The sequence below is a fragment of the Corythoichthys intestinalis genome, chromosome 9 (assembly GCF_030265065.1).
Source record: "Corythoichthys intestinalis isolate RoL2023-P3 chromosome 9, ASM3026506v1, whole genome shotgun sequence".
Lineage (NCBI taxonomy): Eukaryota > Metazoa > Chordata > Actinopteri > Syngnathiformes > Syngnathidae > Corythoichthys > Corythoichthys intestinalis.
In genome coordinates this window covers 11,591,357-11,601,194 of record NC_080403.1, presented here as the reverse complement: position 1 = coordinate 11,601,194, position 9,838 = coordinate 11,591,357, and the positions used below count along the sequence as shown (strand labels likewise).

The following is a 9,838-nucleotide window of genomic DNA, read 5'->3' as shown; positions in this document are numbered from 1 at the left end:
CTGGAAAATGAGCAAACGTTTGTAGCACTCGCGAAAATTCCTCCCAAAAAACCGCCAATAACAGTTACTGATTATTGCCCGTCTCATCAGACCATAGGACAAGGTTCCAGTAATCCATGTGCTTTGTTGACATGTTTTCAGCAAACTGTTTGCGGGCTTTCTTGTGTACAGTCTTCAGAAGAGGCTTCTCTTGGGGTGACAGCTAGATGCGAAATGACAGACTCGGTGGCGTTAGCAACCCATGTATAGAAAACTAGATGCAAAATGACAGACTTGCCAACTGCCATCTTAAAGCAGTGGACTTCCCTGGAAGGCTGTTGTAGCGAACCTAATTAACCTTTTTATCTAAAATACTCCTAAATAGGCAAAAGTTTTAAAACTTTAACACGTCGAAAGTAGACCGAAGGGAAATTATGGAATTACGGGAGTAAATTGAGACAACTTTAACGGTTAATTCACAACATTAAATTCATTGAATGTAGTTGAAAGCTGCACATAGAGAATGGGGACTTGAGCATTTTATTTACTGATTTGAACTGTTAACTTGATACTAAAATAGTCGTTTATTTAAGCCTCAGAGGATTTTTGTACAATTTTTGTAACTAATGTACAAAACATTAAAAGCAGCCAATAGCGTACATTAAAAAATTGGGTTCACATAAGCAACAGCTCCCATCTCAAAACACTCATGAGTCGAGTCACTCCTAAGCTGAGGCAACCGTGAAACTCCTAGAAGTGACAACATAACATGATCTAGCATGAGAATAAAGATGGTCTATTGAGACTAAACTGAGAACAGAAGAGTGCACAGCCATGTCACTCCCGGAGGGCTTTTCTCCCTTAAATATGCAGAAGATGTCACGGACCTGACAGAGGAGGACAACAAATGTGTTACGTTTTCAACAGTTTATTGACAGCACTAGCAGGGCAGGTGAAAAGATGGCAGCAGTACAGACAAGTAGTGATGGGTCCAGACTCAGGGCTGGACTGGGACAAAAAATCGACCCGGGCATTTTGAGCCGAGACCGGCCCACCAGGTATTGATGGAAAGACAATTAAGCCTATGAATGAAAACAAACTTTCTTGTGACAATGCTTTCACGCTGTCTTGTTGGTGTATATATACTTAAACATAAACTTAAACATACACCATCCTTCCAGTTCCAATATTCTATACAGTACTTAGCGGATATCAAAAGGCTGCATGGTCTAGTTAACCTCCTGAACAATGTACAACGTATGATGGGATCCTCAAATTAGGACAGGGATTAATACGGAATAGAGGTGAGACATGATCATTGATGAATATATTAAAATGAATAAATGACAGATTTAGTGATTTTTTTCATAGACTATTAATTTACTGCATCAATAAAAGTGCAAATAAATATATCCACAGAATAGGCCCTCAAACACGGAGACCTTTAAAAAGTGAAAGGAGACAGAGGAAGATAAGTGATAAAGAATAACACTTTATGGACTTGTATGATCACAGTAATGGTTTCTAGAAAAAATCTGGGAAATAGTTGCATCATATACTCCATATAGTACTTACTTAGGGCAAACTCCTGAACAAACAATGAACAAAGTATGATGGGATCCTGAAAAATAGGGCACAGAGTTGAGATGAATATTAAAATGTGTAAATTACAGACTGTAACTATAAAAACACAGAGCACAGACCTGTTTGTATGTCTGTACCCTCATCTGTTACCTCACTGTCAAAAAAATGTGATAAGCCCCTATTTTTGTCATGTACTGGATCACAGTACCCAGAATATTGGCAGAATTCAAATCATAATGTGTCATTTCATAGCAACTACCATGGCCATGTCCTGTATTTTTTTTTTTTTTTTTTTTACAAGCAATCTGGGCAATTTTCTTGGAGTTGCATACACATATGCTGAAAATCGCCCTATCCTGCAATGATAAAGAATCCTTCAAAAAAAATCCTGGCTCAAGACAGTGATCCGGATCACCTCTAAATCTAAATTGAATCATCTCTTCCTTGTCCCAGAGTGGACATTTCCTGAAAATTTCATTAAGATCCGTCCATAACTTTTTGAATTGTACCGTACACAAACAAACCAACTTAGCAGAAGTAATTAAGTGATATTTTCACAGACTAATGTACTTACCATATCAATAAACAGTAACCTTGAACCTCCACTGCAGCAACACTTTGCACAGCAACACCAAATGCTTCCTCAAACATGGGAACCTTCAAAGTGAAAGGAGACAGAGGTGAAAAAGAATGTCACCTGATGGACTTGCTCTGATGATCACAGTGCTGGTATTTTTACTCAGTTGAATCATGTATTCTATACAGTACTTACTTAGAGGAGTCCAAAAGTCTGCATGGTCAAGTGAACCTCCTGAACAAACATAGAACATGATGGGATCCTGAAAAAAGGACAGAGAGGAACAGAGATGAGATGAATATCAAAATGTGACCACGGCAGCCTTCCAAATGGAGTGATCGACTTATCATAAATATGGTTTAACTTTGCCAATAGAGACCACTCATAAACTGTCATATAGTTGAGATTTCGCACTTTTGACAGAAGTTTGAATGGAAACTACCAGGCTAGATCTTGCCTGTGTTGTCTTACAAAAAAAAGTTATGTGCTCGGACGCGCCGGCGCGTCCGCTCGACCTTATAAAGTTTTTAACTACCTAACAAATAGAGATAATACTTAACTAAATTAATAAAATAAAGTTACTTAAGCACTAACATAATTACAACTAGAATAGCATCATAGAAACCGTCCAGCATTAGAGAAACCCCATCATGTTAGTTTGCATGCACAGCTAGCTACATTGCTTAACGGCCTAATTATAACTACTGGCGGTGTTAAGAGTTAGCGAGCGCAATGAAAATAAACTACACCAACGCTTAATTCATATCTGAACCAGATAGACTGCAGTTCAACACTTCTTACCTGAAGTTCAGATTCCCCTCCACTCGGACCGCCGGCGGCCGCGGGTCTCTCCTCCTGCCTCCCCTTCCCCTCATCCACCTGACGGCCACCCCCGCCATCGTAACCTGCGGTTGCTGCTGTCGCTGAAGAGGAAGCTCCGCCACCGGCAAACATCTGTGTTATTTTAACACATTTAGCGGCATCCGCATGAAGGGCTTGTCTCTTTCTATCTCTAATTTTTTCCGCGCCTCCTTTCCTTTTCTTGTAGTTATCCATTTTGTTTATCTCCTCTCTCTCTCTATGTCTGATTAATGTATATCTGATACCTCTGATCAAGAGGGAGGGGGCATCGGCCCTCGTTTGTAATTGGTCCAGCCCATAACCAATCTTGACTGATGGGCCGATCTACCAGTTTTGTGTACCAATGTGATTAATGCCGTTAGGTAAAAAAAAAAAAAAAAAAAAATTCAGGACCGGCCCAAAATCGCCATCGGCCCACCGGGCAAATGCCCGGTATGCCCGATGGCCAGTCCAGCAGTGGGTCCAGTGATACTAATGCACCGGCGCGCGAGCGGAGCTCATGGAGCAACCCCTGCGTCGGTGCCGCGTATCGCTACAAGAAAATCACGTGACCGATGCATGAACTCATTGAACTGTGTCGACACAGTCATGACGCGGGAAACTGGTTCAAAAGGAAGCGCGTCTGTCAACGCGATGGAGCTGCTGAAACAATCCACATCTCACGGTTACTTCCTCATTGTCTACATGCTGTGGAAATGGACGTAAGACAGGGAAAACGCACTTATCATCTTCCATTCAAAATACAATTTTAAGGTAAATCTTAGTTTATTAGTGTGACGGGTGCACGCGGGTCCGTCGTTTGCGGTGCCTTGCCTTCAAGAATATGCGCTGTAGTGTTGTATCGGTCGCGAACGATTCGTTCTTTTTGAACGAATTGTTTGGGTGACCGAGACCGAACTAATCACCATCTGCACTGATTCGTTCTATGAAGTTGGTGCTTGTTCACTGCGTGGGAGGGCGTTGAGCAAGCGGCAGCGTCTTCTGACATCGCACACGACCAATCAGACGCCAGCCTCATCGCGGGCAGGGGAGGGACCGGAAACAGAATCAGGGCGTATGTCACCCACTTCCACGTGTGGCCAATAAGCAGCCAGCGTGCAGGCAGGGGGGCAAGACTGAGTTTTGTCACTGTCATTACCCGATCGTGACGGGTGCATCGATTGTGACGGTTGCTACTGCGCACGCCCAGATCGACGCCATTTTCTCCCGAGCGATGACGGGAGATATAGACATATATGTGAGAGACTCAATGATCGAAATACATTTAAAATGTATTTTTTTTAATCGGTAGGGCATCTGAGGTACACCCTGATCCAAGCAATTCATGTGTACACAAAAAGAAAACCTTAAGACTTTATTTAATCATGAATAAATCTTAGGCAAGCCGCGATTGGTTCTGCGCATGCGCGTAGAGCACCGCCCCCACTTGAGTCACGATGCCGCAAGAGTGATTTATGTGGTAGATTCTGACATAAAAAAATATTAATCAACCTAAAGACATCGAAGAATAGTGAATTTTTATGTCTGAATCTCTTGCGTTTATAAGCGTAAAGCCTTTGAAGGAAGTGACGTGATGCAGTCACGTGAGAGACAGTCGCGAGCGGGTAGCTATCTGCGCATGCGCGTTAAAGTTCTTCGTTTTTTTTTTTTTTTTATTAATCGCGAATTTTAGTGCATACTGCCATCTACTGTATAAAAATGTACATCATCTACAGTTTGCCTCCACCCTTATCTGTGTATCAATATAGTAATAATAATTCTTTAAAAGAATTGAAAAAGTGCTTCCCTTACATACTTAAATGTCTTCCCCTCCCCTCCCCTCACCCCCAGTAACCCCTTCAGAGACCATTCACGCTGGTTAAATTTAAAAGAAAAACTTTAAACCTTACGGACTGTTATAACATACGTTTCTCAATGGTATTACAAATAGAAATTGTTATTGTAATAATGTACGAAGGCTTCAGAGTCCTAGATTTATATGGTGAGTATAGTTTAGTCCTTAACAGTAACAATTAAAAAGAGCCTCTATTTTGACTTTTTTATATTTAGTATATATACAAAATTTTGTTAAAGCCCATGCTTTGATTTAATTCTGCAGCTAAATCCAACAATAAAATGTTTTTGTTTTGTATATATTTTGGTATATTCGTAGTTTCATGTAATTTGCTGTGATTATAAAAAACAAAACATTATCACTGTCAAATTTATTGTTGTAATATTTCGACCATTTTATAAGGATTCAAGGATTTTTATTGTCTCATCAGTTCACATTTACATGTTAATGGTGAGAAATTAGAACTCAGGTCCCGTTTTAAAAGCAAATATAAATGCAGAGTGAGTATAAAAGAGCAAAATTGTAAGGTGCATACAAAAATAACAAGCAAGAAAGACAAAAACGCTGGATAGAAGTATAAAAATATGTAACTACTAAAACAATTTAGCAGTTGGCTGACTTGAGCTTGTTAGGGGCTAAGATGTTAGTGAGGTATATAGACATGATCATAGTAGTCCAGTAATATTGGGGGTCTACGGAGCATGGCAAGAGTTCAACAGTCTGACAGCTTTAGGGAAGAACAACAGAAAATTTATGACAACACTGAAAACTATGTGGCAGTCATTCTTTAGTCCAAAATACATAATACAAACCTACAAATGCATAAATATAATTAGAAATACTCTTGAGGATAAACAGTAGAGAAGGTGAATAAACAAATAAAAGCTGTAAGGTGACATTTATTGCTGTATTAAATTTAGGGGGAAAAAAAAAGTTTCATAGGAAAGCATCCAATGATTATGCCGTAGATTGAAGAAAACAAAATGCCTTAAGCTGAAACAGTTTTAATGTGCATGTGTAGAACAAACTCAAACAAAAACATTAAAGTTTAATGCATTGGACAGCAGGAACAACTGCAGTATCCTGTAGGTGTTTCCTCCTCGCAGTAAAACGCCGTTACTTTACCCCTTTTCTCCTCTCCAACAAATCCTATAAAAGAACATAAAAACACTGAGAAATACCGTTTCCAAGCACTGTGGCTTTTCCACCATGTCTATGCTTTGTTGAGATATTAAGTGTCTCTAATGACACCAAGATAAGCTTACACAGTGCAACTCACCTCGTGGGGATTGTTTGAACTGCTCCCCATACCCATGGCAGATCTCAATGGTGTACATGTTGTAATACTCTCTCCTGAATTCTGCACAGAACCTGCTCCATGTCCAGACACCTGTGGGATAAAAAAAAATCACATTTACATAAATAGCTTGTAGACAAATGTGACAACAGCACAAAAAAAGTACATGTCATTGCATTTTACTGAAGTACTTACTGTTAAGCCATTTAAAATGTGGCCGTCTTCTGAAGGAGTCTGGAGAACCAAGGTCTCTGATTCTGGACCACACAAGCGCCAATGTGCATATAGCACGGTCACCTTCCCGAAGGACAACTTTTTCATGTATGTTGGCAGTCAATACTTCTGGCAACTGTAATATAGGTGAGCCGACAATGAAAAAGTATCAAATTTATTAAAAAACAAACGTTTAAAATGTAATTGGCTTCTCATGACAATTACTAAACTCCCTGCGCAATACTGCCTCATTGGGCCCTGTCTCTAATTATAATTACTAGTATAGCAGTTATGTCCTCAATTTAGATCAAAGGAAATTATGTCCAGGATTAGGCAGCTGTCAGTGTCATCCTCAACCTTTCAAAGAAGACATAATTTACACATGACATGCAGGTGAACGTTATGACCAGGTAAGCAATCAATTGCAGTGATGACCATTCCCCTTATCAACATTGATTGATTATCTTGTAGTTTTCTTTTACCTGTCTGATTGAAGTTTAGTAAGATATAGAGGGGGTTGCCTTTGGAACCCTGAAGACAGGCTGTAGAGATCCCTGAAGAAGAGGGGACGCTTTCTCTGTCCAGAAGGCAAATCTGTGCCCATGCCTTTAAAAAGAAATGCAAATAAATCCATGCCCAATACCTCCCAATGTTCTTTGACATAAGTGTCACAAAATGAAAAACAGACCACCAAAAAGGCTTTAAAAATGTGACAATATTTGATAATTTTTCAGAAAAAAAAAAAAAAAATTATTTACAATATTTCTACAATTCTGAAAAGGAGGATGGTCTAATATCGTAATGTCTGTTGAGAAGTGAAAACAATCCATTTGTGCTTCAATATAAATCATTACTTTAGATGAAATAAATTTCATGTAACGCTTCTGATTTAACTTAGTTGCTCAATTAAGGCATTTACCCATTCATTGATGTCCTGAATCATTGTTGGCCAATAGAAGCTAGAAATGGCCTCGACGCCGCTCTAGTTCCCAGAGTTATTTTGACACTCCATGAGGATAGTCTGCTTCCCCTTTGACTTGATGACCAGGCGCATATATTTCATTGGGGGGTCTTTTATCTGTTGGACGAAAATTAAAAAAGCAAAGAGATTCTTAAAATTCAGTAGATTAAAATGACCACCACCTGACAGAGATCAATAATAATAAATAAATAAAACTCAGCTCTGGACCTTCTCCCACCTGACATTCACAACAGTTTCACTTATTTTTATTATAACATCTCATATCTTTCTCATTTTCTACTTAAAAAACAAAAATAGAAAAAGTGCCTCTTTTTTTCAATGATTTCAATATCTTTATAAATAGTTTATGGAGCTGCGTTTTTTAAATGGCATAAAAAATAGTTACTTGGCCTATAAAGGATTAAAAAAACGTAGAGGCTCATATATTCATGACCCTCTTTTCAGACCTATAACACAAATTGCCAGTATAACATCAGTTTTACTTACCTTTAACAATGAAATCACGCACCATTCGTCGAATCTTACGGCGCCCACTTGAGTAGTTGGAAGCGTTCCGTCGACCAGGTACCTTGGAAGATGCTAGGTATCCACATTCATCTTCTCGGATCACTCGAAGTATCTATTAAGACATATTCAAGCATTTCATGCTACTCGAAGATAGCGGCGTACACACACGCATAAAAAACCCTCAATGTCCGAGCCTAACGCATAAATCTATATCTCCCGTCATCCCTCGGGAGAAAATGGCGTCGATCTGCGCGTGCGCAGTAGCAAACCGTCACAATCGATGCACCCGTCACGATCGGGTAATGACACACCCGTCACGATCGGGTAATGACAGTCACTTCCCGTTCAGTGACTCGGTCCTCCGGCTCCTGACCTAGCTTGCTGCTAACTTGACTTTCCAGTAATGACTATGCGGTGAACGAATCAAAAAATTAAAGGAAAGGACTTTGTCACATATTTGTTAACGTGGAGCCTATCAAATGCAGCTCAAAAAGACAAAAACACCACACAAATCTAGCGAGCATGGTTTAGTGTACTACTTTTCTCAACAGACTCGGGACTACCTATTACGACATACTATCAAATTTACAGTAATTTAAAACACGGGTAGCTACGAGGCAAGCAAAAGCTGAGCTGCGGTCGCGTGACGGCAATGAAGGGGGCAAAGAACCGTCACTATATGGAGGCTTCATGGCAGCGATATTTACTTCATATGTGCACAGACAAAAAGAATATATAGTATGATCACCATAATACTGATTTGCAATGAAACGGTATATACATGTCCATTTTTTCAAGTGTTTTATTTTTTTTTCGTGTCAGGTGTTGGTTGGTTTGACAAATTATGTCAATCCGTCCATCATGTGCTACTCAAGCGCCCCAAAACAACGCACATGGACACGGGAGATGTCGCAATATGTCTACATTTTTCTTATCAGACTAATGAGAGTAGAAAGGCGATATCGTAAAGAGCAAACAATTTTCTCGTCGGCATTTGACGATCTGAGATGCGGGGACGACAGGGGAGCTGACCGGATTATTTTATTTATTAATACCAGTGCAAAAATTCAATACGATCACCATAATACTGATTTGCAATGAAACTGTATATACATGTCAATTTTTCCGAGTGTTTTTTTTTTTTTTTTTTTCGTGTCAGAGCGTGTCGGTTGGTTTGACAAATTATGTCAATCCGTCCTGATCATGCGCTACTCAAGCGCCCCAAAACAACGCACGCGAACACGGGAGATGTTGCAATATGTCTACATTTTTCTTAACAGACTAATGAGGGTAGAAAGGCGACATCGTAAAGAGCAAGCAATCATTTCTCGTCAGCATTTGACGAGCTGAGATGCGGGGACGACAGGGGAGTTGACCGGATTATTTTATTTATTAATACCAGTGCAAAAATTCAATACGATCATCTTAATACTGATTGGCAATTAAACTGGCAAATATCAAAATGTAGTATTGTCTTTATTTCAGAGCAGCACATTCGACAACTAGGTATTTACACTTATAGTTTTAATAGTGACTAAAAATAATAGTGATGAGCATAAAAACAAAAATACAACAGAGCGAGATGTAAATATGATGTGTTGGTCGTTCCATAATTAGAAATTAAACTTTCAATTTATTTTTATTTTCGTGACAGCAAGCATGCTGCGTTGGCTGGTAGCAAGCAGCATTGTAAATGTGATCAAGAACATGCTAAAGAAAGTCCGTGCGCCCCCGACCCCAACCCCCCGCTCCCCCCACAAAAGGAAAATGTTTAACCGTGTCCTCAATCGAAATGCAAGCACGATCCATGACTTTGAGCCCATAGAACTAGGACAGACGACGCGGAAGTTCTCCCTCGCTTTTGCAGCAGCGGGAGGGAGGGAGACGAGGCTGTCTGTGAAAGCAGAATGATATCGCCTGTCACTCATTTCTGAAACTACGACGAGTGGTCAATGTGGAAGAGAGGGAGGGACCAAGCAATGTCACTTCCCGTTCAGTTATACT

General features: G+C 39.8%; 1 long non-coding RNA gene across 1 annotated transcript; it reads right to left on the bottom strand.

Moving 5' to 3' along the window:
* Positions 1-5,823: 5,823 nt before the first annotated feature.
* LOC130921265 (uncharacterized) lies at positions 5,824-8,075 on the bottom strand. The gene is made up of 6 exons (XR_009064321.1): positions 7,814-8,075; positions 7,265-7,423; positions 6,828-6,951; positions 6,328-6,481; positions 6,115-6,225; positions 5,824-5,984 (listed from the first exon to the last, which is right to left on the bottom strand). It is a non-coding gene; the product is annotated as an uncharacterized LOC130921265 (long non-coding RNA).
* Positions 8,076-9,838: the final 1,763 nt, after the last annotated feature.